This window comes from Stegodyphus dumicola, chromosome X2 (genome assembly GCF_044657685.1).
Source record: "Stegodyphus dumicola isolate Sdum_Otavi_A_Nest chromosome X2, ASM4465768v1".
Lineage (NCBI taxonomy): Eukaryota > Metazoa > Arthropoda > Arachnida > Araneae > Eresidae > Stegodyphus > Stegodyphus dumicola.
Genome location: NC_140781.1, coordinates 45420920 through 45438754, shown reverse-complemented (window position 1 = coordinate 45438754; position 17835 = coordinate 45420920). Strand labels below are relative to the sequence as shown.

General features: G+C 31.8%; 1 protein-coding gene and 1 long non-coding RNA gene across 31 annotated transcripts in view; both read right to left on the bottom strand.

Annotated features, from left to right (window-relative positions):
• LOC118199724 (uncharacterized) overlaps positions 1–3709 on the bottom strand; it is a 203476-nt gene extending 199767 nt beyond the window's left edge. For all 29 annotated transcript variants that reach the window (XM_085808940.1, XM_085808951.1, XM_085808945.1 and 26 more), the window contains exon 1: positions 3572–3709. The gene's annotated coding sequence lies outside the window, so the exon portion shown is untranslated. The remainder of the gene's footprint in view (positions 1–3571) is intronic.
• A 1162-nt stretch (positions 3710–4871) lies between these two features.
• On the bottom strand, positions 4872–16479 carry LOC118199722 (uncharacterized). Of its 2 annotated transcripts, XR_004759987.2 has the most exons (4): positions 16035–16479; positions 13799–14000; positions 10170–10425; positions 4872–5428 (listed from the first exon to the last, which is right to left on the bottom strand). It is a non-coding gene; the product is annotated as an uncharacterized LOC118199722 (long non-coding RNA). The 2 variants fall into 2 exon arrangements; XR_004759989.2 differs by lacking the exon at positions 13799–14000 and having other exon boundaries at positions 16035–16426.
• Between the last annotated feature and the right edge of the window lie 1356 nt (positions 16480–17835).

The following is a 17835-nucleotide window of genomic DNA, read 5'->3' as shown; positions in this document are numbered from 1 at the left end:
TCGAACCCCGAACTGAACTACCAGTGTTCAGCGACTTTACCGCTCGGCTGCTGGTGGGCTTTCCTGGCGACAGAAATTCGATTACTATCTGAAAGTCTCTACGAGGGCAGAAATGAAAGACTGTAAAGAAAGTGACAGCTTTGTCACAAGATGCCGCAGTGCTATCTGAAGAGATATTCTATACTGGGCAGTCTTCAGTCTAAAATTCTGAAAACTCAAAAACTCATAAGTTAAATCAAAATCAGGTGAGTAAAAATGCGTTCAACAGCATCCTGCTGATAAAACATGATTCAGTGTGGATGAGAGGTTTAGAAATCATCAAAAAATTTGGGAGAAAGAATTCTGAAAAAAAAAAAAAAAAAAAAAAAAAAAAAACACTATTTACAACTCCATCTATCGCAGCCTAAAGAAATCATCTAGCGGTCATTCACTTGAACAAGGGTACTGTTTGAAGCCGAAAGCTTTATCCTCTTAACAGCACTTGCTGCATAAACCTTAGTTTGGAAGTATTTCTCATACTTTGAGTTCAAGGCCTTACCATCTTTAAAGGAGTACTATTAAGTTTACATAAAAGTTGCCAGGCAAGCTTGTCATCTTTAAAATTAAGAACGTTGAAAGAAGATTGAGTTTTAGTGTCAAAATAGTAGTTTCCCTCGACTTTTTGAGCGGTAATAAGAAGAGAATAATCATAATGTTTGTAAAGATGTTCTCTCTTCTTTATCTTCTTCCCAGTCGCCCTTTAAACGAAGAAGAATATATGGAATTTTTGTTTTCCCTGTTGCACTCTCTCGTTACCTGGTAGCATGTCCGACTAGCATTGGGGCTCATCAGCGGCTGAGCGGCAAAGCAACTAGACAGTGATAGTTTGACCCGTGTCAAATCCCGGCGAAGGGACTGGCTGCTCGGGCGTTTTTGTCGTTTTCAATAGTTTCTATCAGAAAGTCCTCCACGAAGACAAATAGCCCTCGCTTGCTTTGTCATAACCAAACAAACCAAACCGGCAAGCATCGGAAGATCCCTGGTTTGAATCCCGGTGAGAGAACAGCTGCTGTCTCAAGTTTTTCGTATGAAAAATGTGTCAATAGCTTTACAGTGGCATCCGGCTAAAAAGGTTATGGATGATAATTCATTACCACGTGGATTTAGTCAACTGGATCACGTTCTCCCCTCTCTCTCCACTTGCCCTTTAAGTGGAGGAGAATATAAGAAATTTTTGCTTTCCCCACTGCATGTTCTTGTGGTGTAACTAGCAACCCATCTAGCTAGTAGTCGAAGATACGAAGTTCAATTCCCGGAGAAGACACACCTGATATTTAAGGTTTCATGCTTCAAAGAATCTTAATAGTTATACATGGTTAAAAGTGTAAATGAATAAACACTTATCACTCAGATCGCAGTAGTGAATTTATGGATTACAATCACCTAAAGTTTCAGTAGTCTGTTAACTTAGAACACCAGGAATATTAACTATTTTCTAAAAACAAATTAAATATTTGGGGGGGGGACTTGAAACGTAGGGCGCCTTGCGATTTAACATGCACAACTCGTTTAAACTGCCTTTGCCTGTCCAAGTGATCTAATAGGTATTAGATGTAATTTTCATAAATAACTTTTCGAAATTTTATAAATTAATGCATATTAGAGCATTTTTCTAAGGAATACTTTTGAAAAATTTTCGACTTCACATACTGAATGCCTTTTTTCAGAAAGGATGCTTTATTTTTGAAGTATTATGACCTTTGGCTGCAATGACAATTCCGTGCTGCTTTCTTACTAAAACACATCTTGTGCTTATTTAAACAAAATCTTTCACCGCAGATAATTCCTTTTTCCTGAAAGAATTTAATATCAGACATTTACTTCAGGAGTATCAGAAACCCCTATACAATGTTAATTTGGCCATTTTCGATGTACCTTTTCTCAAAATGTGCTGTAACAAGCTTGAATATTTTTCTGTAATTAAAGTATACCTATTTGATTATACTGAAATGAGCTTTTGAAACATTTTGAATTTTAGAGTAAATTACAGAATATTTTGTTAGGCATAGTAAAATTTAGCACTTTTCTCACACAAAAAAAAATTAATTTTTTTTTCTAAGTTTATTTCAAAAAGCTCATTTCAGTAAATATTAGGGAACCTAATAAAAAAGCCATAAAAAGTTTAGATACCTGTGATCAGTTTAGATACCTGTGTTCCTGAGAAAAGGTACATCGAGTATAAAAAAATCACGTTTGGAGAAAAACGCGTTTTTATATAAAAATCCTCATTGATCAAAGCAGTAGATGACAAATTAAAACTAGATTTTTTTAAAGTTCTAATTTTCATAGAGATTAAAGAATGGTATTTTTAGAAATATAAAAGTGTAGAGAATTTGAAAATGCAAAAATCTGAAATCGCAATTTTTTGAAGATTTTGGGGTTTCAACACCCCTTAATGATCTAAGAACTGCCAAATCGTAAAATTTCATTTCAGTTCCTTCATGAAAAAATAACTGCCACGTGTCAAAATCTCAAACAACAACTTATTTAGATTAAAAATGGCGTTCGGCGTGAAATATTACTGTCAATGGAGATATTGCGCATATTTCATTGGATGCCATGTTAACGGATGAATAATGCATAACACGAAAACTTATCTCTTTGAGGTAAGCCATAAATCAAATATTAAAAATTTCAAAATTATATATTACTAAAAAAACTGTCTTGAGCAACATCAGTTTCTTAATCTGCTATTTTATAAGGAGTAAAACGGGGGAGGGGGGGGAAATGGCGGAAACAGAAAGACATCTTCTCGTCTCGGGATTAAGCGCTTCTGACACCTGTAGCATCTTATGAAAATCGAAGCTGATAAGAGGAAAAGGCAATACATGAGACTAAAAATGTATTAAATATTTTTCCTAGCGCAGCATTTAATTATAAACTCAAAACTCTTCATAGTTCGCAAAATTTCTAAATCAAATTAAAAAATCAAATTAAAAAAATTTCACAGTGCTAATATAAACTAAATGCAATGCCAGTATTTACCAACACTTTTCATTTCCGAAGATTTAATGCGAAGAAATAAACAGATTTAAATTTTTTAAACTGGCCTAATAAGTAAATCCTTTTGCTTATCTACATTTATTCGAAAACGGAATTAATAACTTTAAAACTACTCATTCTCTTTTTTGTTTTAACACTAAGTATGCTATTTATGCAAAAGATTTAAGAATATCTCGTGTAAAAATAATTTTTTAAAATTATATTTCCCTAAAATCGTCGTGAACAATGAAGAAATTGCCTCTTCGCAAGTGAAAAGATTTTAGATCATTTTTTGAGAATTTAAAATACAGCTGCTTATGCCTTTCTACAAAAGGCCAGTATATACCACAATTTTCTGATTTTATATATATTAGGGAACCGAGATAAAATTTTAAATAAAAAACTACGGTTAGAGCTTTGATTCTACACTGCGTTTGAATTCTACCATTTCAAATTTCTGGAAGGACATAATATTATATTAAATACTAAATTCATAAACTGAACTTCAATTAAAATCATAAACTGAACTGTATCTTAAAATATAACTTACGTTTTCGCTTCTGAATTAACTACAGAGCGGGAGAAAAAACTAACGGGAGTTCTCTTCTAATGCGTGCAGAAGGTCCGAACGCCCACGCGTATAATGACCCGGGTGAGCTGCGAAAGCCCTGTAAGACAGTCGTGCCGCCTAACGGCTAACAGCTGAAGCTACAGCATATGCCTTGTAAACTGGGGAAATAGCTAAAAATAAATCTTCTTGCAGGCAGATGCTCAATAATTTTGAAGGGAAGCGCTTCGCTGCAAAACACGGACTCGTATGGGCGCATTTTGAAAATTCAAAACTAAAATTGCCTAATTTTTAATTTGCTGTTTAATACAATCTAGGTAAAATAAAGAAGAAAAATTAAATAAAATGAAATTTTGCTACCATTAATTCTTATTACTGAAACTTTAAATCTTATTCAATTTTTTATTAAAAGTCAAAAATTTAATGCTGAATGTGTCGTCATTATGCCTTACGTAATTAATAATTGCTGATTAGGTAGTAAATAACGGAAATGTTGCTGCGCGAAACAAATGGTAAATAAACATTACTTTCCATGATTTCTATGATTTGATGATAAAACATATGGTTCTTTTTTTAATTGTCTGGTTCTTTAATTTTTATTAAAGAATTCCCTGTTAACAAATTCATAACAATGATAGAGGAAAAGGAATTAATTCCAGATTTCTCTGCTACTGACAGCAACGAAAAACCTCCCCAGATATGTTAAATACAAAGGTAATATATCTTTAAACAGCCATTACTTGACAAATATAAAATCTGGACTACAAAGTTTTTGAATTTTTATTCTAAAAACAACTTCGCGTAATTTTACTCAAAACTCCCAGTAATTTTACTCAAAATTACTCAAAACGCGTAATTTTACTTCTCTCCATGTGGTATAATTACGTTAAATATTGGTATCATGTTCTTGAGTTTTCGAACTAATATTTGTGATTATTTTAATCTCGTGGAATACTATGTAAAAAAAGTACTTGAGATTTTATTTCTTCAGAATTTGAAGAAATTGAAGTAGTTGTCAATAATTTTCTTGATTCTCATTTATTTTTTCATATCATTATACTTCCTGTGAAATATGTACCACAATAAAAAAAATATTAATAATAATAAAGCAATGAAACGTCTTTACTTTACCGCCTGAGTAATTAAATTGAGACAAAATCTGTAGTTGTTTTACTAAAATAAAATCAGTTCCTTTGTTTATTTCATGATGTTACACTTCGTTTATTTACAAGTAAAGACAAACATCGTAAGAAATAATTCAATTCGAGTTTTTTTAAACAAATAAATTTTTATATGCATTGTTTAATAGAACATTGTCAATTATACATCAAATGAAGCATAACTAAAATCGTACAGATACAAGGTAAATTCAAGACCAATTTAAATTCATTTTTCGGCAAAAAAGCGTCACTTTATCTTCTAGAATAAGAATAACATGTCATTTAAATAATCAGGAACCTAGCTCTATTCACTTTTAAATTTTTCTGATCCATCCCTCTTCAATATTTAAAATTCTCTTTTCCGGAGTATTTCAACTTGAGGTGATATAATATCTGATGAGATCTGTATGTGCAGAAGTGGTCTGGAATTCTGTCATCTGAAAAGATATGGACACCTGAAAAGAAAAACGTGTTATGTAAAGTTGCTTAGCTAATGAGAAAGCTCATGACGGCTATGTGCCTGCAGGTAGTGATGCTTTCGTGAAGTAGTTTCGAAGGGAAATTGGCTCGTATTCACGTTGCGCATGGGAAAACCAACCAAGCAGTCAGCTCGTTCACCTAGGATCGGATCGAAACCTTGCCGAACTCACAGCATTCAGCTGTTTTAACTCCTCGGTCTCTATAAGGACAAAGAAAAAAATATGCTATATTATGTTGATGTTACAAGGAAAAGTTAAAAAATACTTTTTGTAACTTATTTCTTTGTCCTGCATTAGTACGAATAGTGTGTTCTTAGCTAATGGGATGAAATTTAAGGATACTTTGCATAGGTCTGGCAAAAGGGAAGCAAAAAATTGTCATTTATTCCACGTTGTCAACCTTTCCCTCGTCGTTCATGTCTAAAGCCGTGTGAAGCACCGGTTGTGTTCATATCTTAAATAGAGCTAAGAACAACATCCGCACCTCAAGCGGCCTTAGATTATATTCAAAATATTCGGAAACTATGCTACGAGAAAATCACTATAACATACAGGAATATTTAGACGAAATTTCACAACAGAAAACACACACACAAAATCTCAAATTAAAAAAATAATAATAAATAAAAATCATATATATTAACATGAGCTTTATAAAATATTAATAAAAAAAAGATTGAAAAATTTGATGCTTAATCTGTGTTTCCTTTTGCATTAGTGCAAGCCTATAGACTAAATGTATGGTAGAATTACAATAAACTGAGCTATTTTAAGAAGACTAATACCATCTCAAGCCAAATCAGTGACATATTATTAAGATGGTGCTTCATGTTCCAGAAGTTTACAATGGCTGAAATCTTTAACACATCATTTATAAATAGAAATTAATCTTGCTTACATCTGCTTTACAAAGATGAGTCATATAGCTAAAAAACGGTAGTACTTCTCGTTTCGACACTTATTAAGGGTATCTCTCAATATTTAAGAGATCCTCTCGAAATTATCCCTTTTTATCGAGATATGAGGCTGAAAGAATTTTCATAAAAATAAGTTTTATGTTTTAAAATGCCTAAATGCTACTATTAATAGTTGAAATTCATTAGAGTTGAAATAGTTTAAATTTTTAATATATGCAATTAATGCTATTGTTTGGTTGTGTACCGGTACCAAAGCTTGTCACTGGTTTCTCTAATAACACAAGGTCTGTAAGATTCAGTGTCTATCTCCTTTCTGAAAAAAATTACATTGATCAATATTTTTCACAACAATTTATAATGTAATTCTCGTCACTTAACCTATTAACATCAGAAACTTTTTCTAAACTGATATTTTATTTTTAATTACGTACAATGCTAACATTTCGCTCTTCAATTTGTGTACAGCCCCTGATTATGATATCAAAATTTTTAATTTAATATTTCGGTTAATTTGTATCGTAGTCGAATCTTTTGTGTTTTATTTTTTATAATAAGCAAAAAGTTTTCCTAAATATAATTATTGGGATCGAAATACAATATTAAAAGTTAGAATTCGTAATTTCTCACAGAAGATTTGTTTAATTTAAAAATAGCAAAGCAACATATTTGCATTATGCATCACTTAAAACACTTTTATATTCGGAAATATGTATCTACAACCAATGGCAGCGAAAATAAAGACGGCATAATCACTTTTGCGTACTCGGTGTATATAGAACGATGCTAAATCACATTAAATTATTTAATTTATTGCAGGCTATCTGTCATAGAAGAGTGCATTGAAGAAGGTTTGTTTAGATTTGGTTTGATTTATTGAGATTACAGCAAAGTACACTGGGGGAGGAATGCTTTCGTCGAGCCTTAGGGGGAAGGGATGCCTTCGTAGAGGGGTTTCTAAAGTAAATTGACTCGTATATACCTTATATATGGAGAAAACCAGGAAAACGTCTATGCAACCCGCCCTTCCGCCTGGAATTGAACCCAAGTCCAAAGTACCAGTGTTCAGCGATTTTACAGTTCGCCCACTGGGGGGGGGCCTACATTCAAGAAGTCTATCTACCGGGGAGGGTGGGGGTGAATGACAGATAAGAATTTATCTTCCTATTCTTAACCTAACAAGCACCAGGCCCCAAAATTTACAATGTAATAAATTTCATCGTTGATATGATCGAATCTTAAAAGGCTAAACAGTAAGACAACTGATGAACGATTTAATTCCTGCAAAATACCCAGAGATTGCTATACGAAGGATTCAAGGAATACTTTCCAAGGGCGACTACTTTATAAAGTAATAACATAAAACAGAAGAATAGTTATTTCTGTTTACTAAGCTAGCTTATATACGTTAGAAATGGGAAACCACGAAAAAATGGGAATCTCGAAACCACGAAAACCTACGAAATCCTCAGTAGATATAGTGATATAAAAATTGTAGAAGATGAAAAAATCCTTCGCCAGCGGCAAAGAGAATAACCGTTTTATCACGCTTTTGATACGTGGCGCCATCTATGTACAAACATATGAGGACATATGAACATTTTTGACTATAAGAGATAGCAATGTTAATTTGAATCTAAGATCATACCTTGGTATTTATACGAATTTCATCAAGGAAATATAACCTCTAAAAATTTGTAAATTAGTGACGGGGCATAAATTAGTGATGTACGTAAATATTGAGCTAGGATGGCAGTGCCATCTGCATAAAATACTAGAGTGACGCTGGGTAACTTCGCTATTGCGTTAATAAATCAGTTAATATGTATAAGGTTTAGGTATAAACCTTTAGGTAGTACACACAGACTAAATTTTAATGGGATGCCAACATGATAAAGTTAAACTCGCACGGGCTCCGAAAAATCAGGCTGAATGAACTTGATTGTAATACTTGCATACCACGTCAAATGCTTTGCCGATGTCAAGAAATATGGCTCCGGTAATCATTACGACGGAATCCTCGATAAATAACTTCTCCTGTCCGGAGAAAGTAGTAAGTAGTGAATGTTTTCGGAAGCTAGCCGAATTTTTTGCCATTTGTAGAATTTCAATAGCTAAGATTATCATTGTGTTTAAGCAGCACAAATTTATAAATTTTGGAAAAGAGTTATAAAATGCTACTAGATACGTAATTCTGAGGATCACTGTGGCTTAATCCGGGTTTTAGAATCACATATTGCAGAAAACAATGGACTGAAATGCACATTAATCAATGTACTAAACATTTTCTCTTAAACGCACTGGTTTCTAACCAAGATACCAAGCAACAAACGAGACGGAGAGGAACCATAAATATACCTTTATTTAGATGTACGTAGAAGAATTGCAAATCAAAGGATGCGGTAATTTAACCAACAAAATTCTGCAATTCTAATAATTGAATTGCATTTACTTGAAGAATTGTTTTATTCAAAAGAAATGGAAATTTTTCCACCATGAAGACAACCTTAACTTACGTATCATGAAGTATTGCATATGGAAAATATTCGTAATTTCATGAAATATTATGTGATTTGCAAACTCCTAGAAAACTTTTAATCTTGTTAGAGTTAATATTTAATCTTTCCCTATCCGGAGGATTTAATAATAAAGGAAATTCAAAATTTAGAATGGTATTCTAAAAATATGCTATTTAACCTTTAACAGCAGTATAAAAAAAACTACCAGCCTTATTCATATCAGTGCCTGCAATGCATTAATTACACCAAAGCTTTAATTTTTTATTAACTCTCCGATCCAGTCCCAAATATCCTGTATATCATATTTGTTTTAGTGTTATGACCTGTTTAACGGGATAACCTAAGATAAGCTCAAAACTCATTTAATAAAGCAGCGCAAAATGTCCAATGTCTAACGGCATATCCCACTAATTATTCCAAGGAATGGGAGTTCGACAACTGCAGGGCATTTTTTCGTGTTTGAGATCTGACGTGACACGGAAATTGCTTTCCAGTGTGTAAACAAACCGCTACAACCTCATTTCGCCTTGTTTGACTAACTGCAATATTACTGCCTTGCTGAAATTTCCTTGCATGAAAATATATATCTTTGAGCCAGCAAGAGTAAGGATGATTCCAATCATTTCGTGTTTTTGAAATTCTATTCATTGTTATAGCATCCTTTGCAAGTATACGAGTTGTTTCAAAAAGATGGTATGATTAAATAGCTGTTGAATGATCAATAAGAAAGCAACTGGTTTCCAAATGAATCAAATAAGGCAGTTTTTCATACTGCTACAGTTGCACGACACTTTCCACAAGAAATATACACATCTTAAATTTTTTAAACGGAAACTTAAGGGGCAAGTAAAAAATTATCACCAAAGAATTCTTTTTCATAGCAAAATTATCAAAACATTATTATTAGTGAAACATTAAGAGACTGGGGACGGAATGCGAAGACATCTACTAAAATAATATATTAAATACACATTTCTAATAGAAATGTTATATGGGAGAAAAGTACGCCCCATGAGGTGAGTAGGTATATATAAATATATACATTTTTGGTTCTGCCAATTGCAGCAAAACATGGAAATATATAACTAGATGTTACAGCATCCCCACATGGAAAATTTGAATGTTCTATGGTAACCGTTTTTGAGTGATGAGAAATACATATGAAAAATCTATTTTTAATTCATTTTACCATCCGTTTTGAGAAAAAAAAAAGTCCTTTATTTTATCCGTATGCACAGAAGTCAAGTAAGTAAACAGACAGTCAAAATGGATTCGGAAACGGTCAGAATAGATATTTACGTTTAATGTGATACCCGAAACATGTCATTACATTTAAATGTGACATCAAACATTTAAATGTGATACCCGATTACAATACTTTTTTTTTACTTCGTATAAGGTAGCAAAAAGAGAGGAAGATCGTTCTAAAAACATGCACTTCAGTTTAAAACAACATCTTCTCAAAAAGAACATATACTTAAATAAAAATATTTTTCAGTGATACGTACTTAGTTATCAAAATGCAATTTCTTCTGAACAGGTTATAGCGGGACCCATCTTTCAAATTCTAAATCAGAATTTCCACTTTTGAGACAAGCAGCAGTGCGTCTGTTGAGTATGAGGTGATCAAATAGTAAATGTACAAGTGCGACAAGACTGAACACATTTGGCTCACTGTATTTTCAAAATCACTTTTGTGACTAATGTCATTTCGTAACTAGGAAAGTATCATTTTTTTATCCAGTCTGCGCTCTCGTTGTCTATCTGTAAAAAAAAAAAAATTAAAAATTAAAAATGAATTTTAAACTAACGCAGAGTTATGGTAGACACAGAATGAAAATTGCTCTAAAATATTTTGTTATATAAATAACACATTCATAAACCAGAAAAAGATATACTATAGTAAACTTGATAAATTTTAGAAAAGTAATTAGAAGAACCACATATGTATTGAAATCTACGAAGAATGACTGTATATTAAATACATGGATTCAAAAGTTCTCAATAAATTTATGATGATTAAATGCTGCTCAGTTTTTAACTCAATTGCATTGATTTTTATAATTTTATGCTAATTTATTGGTATAAATTCAGTCGTCGCTATAAAGTTGATTGTTACTTTAGCGGCCCAAACTAGTTTAATGAACATTTAACGAACTTTCTTTAGTTCTTATGTAGGATGTCTCAACAAAAGCGACGGATTAAATATGTACACTTGTAAAGACATTAGGTTAATTGGAAGCAGGAGAGATGAAAAATGAGCAACGCCTTCGCCGGGAATCGAACCACGGACATCTGGAATACGCGCCGAGCATGCAGATCACTACACCAGGAAGGCACGCTAAGAAGGCGGGAGAAATACCTTATACACTCTGGGGGACCAAAAAAAAAAAAAAAAAAAAAAAAAAGAGAGAGAAGACAATTCTATATCTTCCGTTCTACTCAGGAGATTGACGAAATTTAATTTGCATTTTTCATAGCTCGATAGCGCGACTAAAGATATATATTAGATTTACGTATAGCATTGTTCTAACAAGTTCTTTGACACAAAATCCGATTTTTTTTTCTGAAACGATATTACCTATTTTTCCCCATATTTCGAATCTACGACTCAAATTATGCCCAAATATTAAATTTTGTAAAATTTGGTGAGAAACTTAGCGAGTAATTTAAAAATTTATCAAAAATAAATAATTCGCTTGAAGAATTAATTTACAGTAACCTATTTTCCTTTCCCTTTCGCTGTACACGAGCGGAAAAAAAGGTACATCCGACATTCTTTCAAATAATTTTAAGAAATTCCGTAAACCACATTTCCGTTATTATCTCTTATAACAAATATGGCAAATTTCAAAACGCATCAATATATAAATTCACGTATATCTTGATAAATGTTGAATAAAAAACTCTAAATGTTTTGCAGGTACACCTAGAAATATATCGACTTTAAAGTGATGGCACAAATTTTAGAGATTATAATTCAAAAATGTTTTCCAAACATTTTTAAAAATTACTAAAAATAAAAAAAATTACTAAAAATAAATTTTAAAAATTACTAAAAATAAAAATTTAAAAAGTAAATATTTAAAAAGTAAAAAAGTAAAAAAAAAGTAAAAAAGTAAAAAGTTTAAAAAGTAAAAAAGTAAAAGTAAAAATTTAAAAAGTAAATATTCACGTATATCTTGATAAATGACGGATAATAAAAAAAAAAATTACTAAAAATAAATTTTAAAAATTACTAAAAATAAAAATTTAAAAAGTAAATCATAAAATATGTGCGAATCTTATTTAGATTGAACTTAAATTTCGAATAGTGAAAGAAGGGATCGAGTAAGTTCAATAAAAAATGAGATTATTAATAAATATATATTTAATTTAATGAACACTAAGGAAACAATTTTTGAAAGCTAACGTTTTAAAAACGACTCCAGAGATTTTTGCGAAACTTTACACTTTGGCATAATTTGACTCATAGAATCGAAGCATTGGTATGTCATTTCAGAAAAGTCTGATTTTGCATCGAAATTCCTGTGTACAACAACGACGCTATATGTAAATCTAATATATATCTTAGTCGCGCTTTCGAGATTTGAAAACTGCAAATTAATTTTCGTCAATCGGTCTATTACAACGGGAGATATAAAAGTTTCCCACTTTTTGTGTGTGTGTGTGTACCATAAAATACTTTATTTTCAGAAAATGGAAAATATTTTATCGCATTTACAACAGGTAAAAGCTAAATGTTCTCTTTAAGTTCGGATTTTTTGAGGTTTGCAATAGCACTGTCACACAAAATACAGATGTTTTCACAACGTAGTGATTTAATATCTGCTGTCAAACCTGTGTCCTCAAATGCCTTTTAGGTGCACGGTTATGTCCAAAAACTACGCGACCGCGACGCTTCTAACAGTCTGTGCATAACACTCGCCATTCTTGCAATGAATTTTCGCAATCAAAAGTCGCTGCTCCTTTGTGTAAACTGAAAATTAAGCATCTATTTTTTTAATCATCGTAATATATTTCTAAGTTAGCAGAATATTTTAAAAAAAATCATACATTACAGATTACTTTCAAATCTTGAATGCTATCCTACGTGAACTAGATGTACGTTTTTCAAATGCATGTCATAATAGGTTTTGTAGGTTTTAATGAAGCTAAAATATAAAATCCACAAAGCTGCTAATGACGTAGCTATGTGAGGTGTTTCTATTTATAATAACGTACAGAAAAAGCAGTATCGGAAAATGTATCACTGCCATCTTTATCAATTGGCAATAACATTCGTGTAGTAGTTAAAGTCGTTGTTTTACAATAAGTTAGTTATAGCAAGGAACATAAAAGCTACCTATCTAAGGGAATGGATGCCTTGGTACAGATGCAAATTTAAGGTAGTGGATACAAAACATTTTCTAGCAGAAAGTGTCTTGTATTCACTAATTATCGCAAAGTATTCAAGGAATATCTGCTTAAAGGAAAGGATTTTTTCATGGAGGACTTTCTGAGATAAATTAGCTCACATTCACTTCTAAGAAAACACCATGAAAGCATCTATGCAAACAGTCTGCTGTCCGAGATTCGAATTCGGGTCGAACTACCAGTGTTCAACGGACTAGTCCGTTGGGTCACGGATGGCTCTGGATTTCAAAATATTATTGGAGGAAGAAATCCTTTATCAGTTTATTCAAGCTTTTCACTGTTGATACTGACTCACAGATCTTCCCAAATCGCATCTATGAAAAACCACTAAATTAAATATTTTAGATTAGAGGGAAAGGGTATTTTTTCCCCATTAAACATATTTTGTCAGCTATCGACAATCATACATGGAAGTTTAAAAGGCGGGCGCCATTATGGAAGCTTTATATAACTGGCGTACGTAAATATTAATATTATTGCATCATATTCAGATAAACTTTCATAAAGTGATACTTGCCTGCAAAGATAATTGAAGAAGGAGGTTAAATTAAGGTCATAGAAGCAATCAGTACTATTTTAGACAGCACTTCATAAAAACTAAAAGGGAGATATGCTCCAGCAAATACAACATTTATTGTGAAGTGAATTATCCTATTAAAATGAAAGTGTAATTGACAATTAAAATTTGCATAATGGTTTCTGTATAGATAATGTTTTGTACCTATATGCTTTCTCCTCTATGTAATCCACTGATTGACTTTAACAGCATCACGTAACGATGTCCGATTTTAAGATACAGACTTCGGAGTTATAAATTCTTTTGCTGACACTGATACAGCCTATTAAGGCAACGTGCGTTCCTAGCAATTTTACACAGCCAGTAACGCAAACGTTTCCTCACTAGGCTGTACTTACACAGTAACCTAAAATGGGAAAAAAGAGAAAATAAAATTCTTAATCTAAAAATTAAAAAAGCAACAACCTTGTGTTTGGCGTAGATTTAGTCTAGATCTCAACTGATTTCGAAGACAAACAGGTGCAAGTTAATCTTCATCAGAAGCAAAGAAAATAGTAACGAAAATTTAAAAAAAAAAAAAATGTTAATACAATTTTAAAAGCGTTAGGAAGAAATGTATTAGACGCATAGTCATTAACTAAAGTGAAAAGCTTCAAGAAAATCCAATTCACCAATTGAAGAAACTAAATTTTCAATTACGATAGGCTATCGAAGACTTATTAATTTCGCTTTACGGACATCGGGCTCGTGTTCCTTGGTACTAAACTTTACTACACTTTTAGTGTAGTCGATATATCTCAAACCACACTCACACGATATGCTATAAATTCCCCAAAAAACTAAAGTCAGAAATGGAATCTTTAAGAGTTTAACCATGGATTTTATTGAATGGCGAGAAGATGATTTGAAAATCGAAGTTCTGGACAATCCGTGCAATTTTATAACTGATAGAAGGATGAATCGGAAGCACTACAACGTTTATTAATGTTATTTCTAATAGAGGAATGTCTTCTTTGATGGTAAGCTGGAAATTATTTAAAGTTTTTATCAATGACCACGGGGAAAAATCCTCGGTCAGTGGCAACTGTTCTCAAATAATTGAGTTCATTCGCAAGCAAAGGTTCTAAAGAACAAACTTTGAGAGTGCAAAAATACATAACAGAAAATAGAAGCCATTTTTTGCTTAGCCGGGTGACATGACACTTGGCGGTAAACAAACAGAAAGGGTCGTAGGGTATATATACGCCCGCTGCTTTCCAGTGTTGCCAATTTTTTCTAATAATGAAGAGGGACCTGTACCTGCTTGCCGTCGAAATTGATTGAGATCTTAACTAAATATATGCCAAACAAAAGATTGTTACTTTGCTAATTTTTTATTTCACTTTGACATGTTTCTCTTCTGTTTTGAAAATTCTTAATATTACACAAAATCAAATAGTTAACAAAATCACAATTTTAAATCCAAGGTGATGAGAAATATATAAGTTTTAGTGCAGAAAATACACACTCTGCATATAAACAAGGTATCCCTAAATCAATGTCACATAGTCTTTTTTAACAATTTTGCAACAATAAATACAAAATAAATGAAATGATTGTACTACTTCTGATATGATATTACTATATGGATTTTATACAGCATAATGTTCTTTTCTTTACTAATATACTATTTTAATAGTTTTTCTAGGAAGAAAAGCAAGAAAGGTCTTCTGAAAACCCTTTTAAGCGTTTTGTTTAAGAAACGAATACTGAATTTCTAAATCCTCCAGAGGAATAATTATTTTCTCCTTACCGTAAAGTCCATAACATGCGAAAACACTTTTTATTGATTAATTTGGATTTCAGCTTAAATCAGTTGAAAAATACCTTTCATGACGTAGAGATTTCCCATTCCCTTTTCAGTAAGCTGATATGCAAATAAGCAATAGAAAAAAGAATTATCTTCAACGGCCGGCCAAGATACTAGCTAAACTAGAAGAGGAATAGTTAAGTAATTTACTCTTTTATTGATTTTTTACTGGCTTTTCCGTTTTAATTAATGATTCTTTAATGGAATCGAAATAAACAAGGAGCAAAGAAAGAGTAAATTTGACAGAAACGATACAAATGAAAAGCTTCTTTTTTCATATAGCCTTTAATAGTTTCTTTAAACAGCGAGTGGTTTTAAATGTATAGGCACTGACTGAACTTAGCATCGGTGAAAAACACCGATGCTTTAATTTCATGATTTAGCTGGCAAAATGATCATCTAAATCACAACCTGATAATAATTAGATGAAATTTTTAGTCATGATTATTCTTTAAATCCACTTCATGAAGAAAAAATTATTAATTTAAAATTACTCTTAATGGGCAATTTTCAAATGAAATAATTCATCTGATTTTGATAATTAACAGGATTAATGCAAGTGGAAGTATGTAAATATAGGTTGTCATTTACCTTCAGATTAGGCAGAATGCGAACATTCTTGAAATTTTGAAAGAAGTCCATCAAATGCTACCAAAGGTATAATTATTTACATCTATGCTTCCTCGTAGAAGTTTCGTAGATTAGAGCACTGACGGCCATCTGATCATACTGCAATAGCTCTTGAGGCAACTCCAAGTAAAGATAAAAAATATATTAATAGAAACTAAAAAGTATAACGAAAAGTATCAAACAATTCAAAACAAGGAATAAAATTTTCAGTGGCAAAGAAATGAATGCTTTCCTCTTTTAAAAAAATTTCTTCAAATAAATATGACATACTGCTTTTCTTGTAATGACGCAGAATGAGTTTCCAGACTTCCAGAATTCATGCGAATTATAAGTTCTTCGAGGTAATTAGTATAATCCTAGTCAGATAGCGTGAGTTCCTAGCAATTTTGCACATAGCTAGCAACATCTACGCTACCTCATTAGGCCTATACCTTTTCTTCAGCTGTCTACAAATACAAAAAAAAAAAAAAAAAAAAGATACTCATTAAACATGGCACATACATGTGCTTCTCGGCTTGCGATGGGATTATGCCTTGATAAGCTCATCATAAGTTGGAAATTATCGCAACTCTAAAATATACTCAGATGCTTTCATCTGACCAGCCGAATATTAAAGCTTACAATCATACGTAAAATGAATTTAGAAAATAAGGCAATGTGTGGAATGCATTAGTCCTCACATTGGCAAAGCTCATTTTATAAAACATAATTTTGAATGTGTCATGTAATTTACTCAACATTTTACTTAAAGTGAAAAGAATTATGACTGCACAAATATGCAGCCTTAATGTATACAGCTTGTAACATTTTTGATCTAAAGAACATTTGAAGCATTGTATTTAATTGTATTGAATGACGTCGACGCTACAGTAAATAAGGTCATCAACTGAATTCTTTCCTGATGAAATCTAAGATAGCTGGGGATATCTATATTTACTGGTAGTTTAGCAGGCATTAAGCTCTTCAAAAAGACATCAGGCTTTATTTACGCTATTAATATCAAACTTTATTGTTTTTTTTTTTTTTCGTTATCTGTTTCTTGATAGCAAGCAAAAACAATCTTATATTTCCTGCCGCGACTGTGCTAGTAATTTTCAGTTGAATGTGTAGCAACTGAAACTCATAAATTGAACCATCGTAAGTCGAGAGCATTTTTATAATGAAATAAAATGAAATTCATAAATAGTAAATAACACAGCAAAATAGTATATAACATACTAAATTTATTACTGTAAAAATTGCATATAAGTTTGACAGAAATGGAAAATTAAAAATAATACTCACTTTATAGGAACATTTAATTTAAAGACATTTTGATCCTAGAAATACAGTTTATTCTTAGATACATAAGTTTTATGACACTTTTTCTAAAAATAAAAACAACTTATGATAGACTAATACGTATTTTAAACGCACATGAGCTAATTAATACAGCTGAAAGCAATGTTTATCCTAACTCTGTCATTAGATTGACCTTCATACCATTCACGAAGATACACTTATACTACTGAAGAAGATTTTGTTCATGTCATATTAAACATGGGAAGCAAATTGTAAAGCATTTCTAATTTCTTGGTATCGGCACTTCAGAACTAAATAGTATAAATTCATAACTACGTCAGAGACATTCAGAAAGCCTTATCCTGATATTCATCGTGTTCATGTTTTATATGATAGCTAATAACGTTTTGAGAAGATTTTCTTGAGCAAGATAGCTATTTTATTATTTTCTGTATCTACTAGTTTTTTATGCTATTCATCA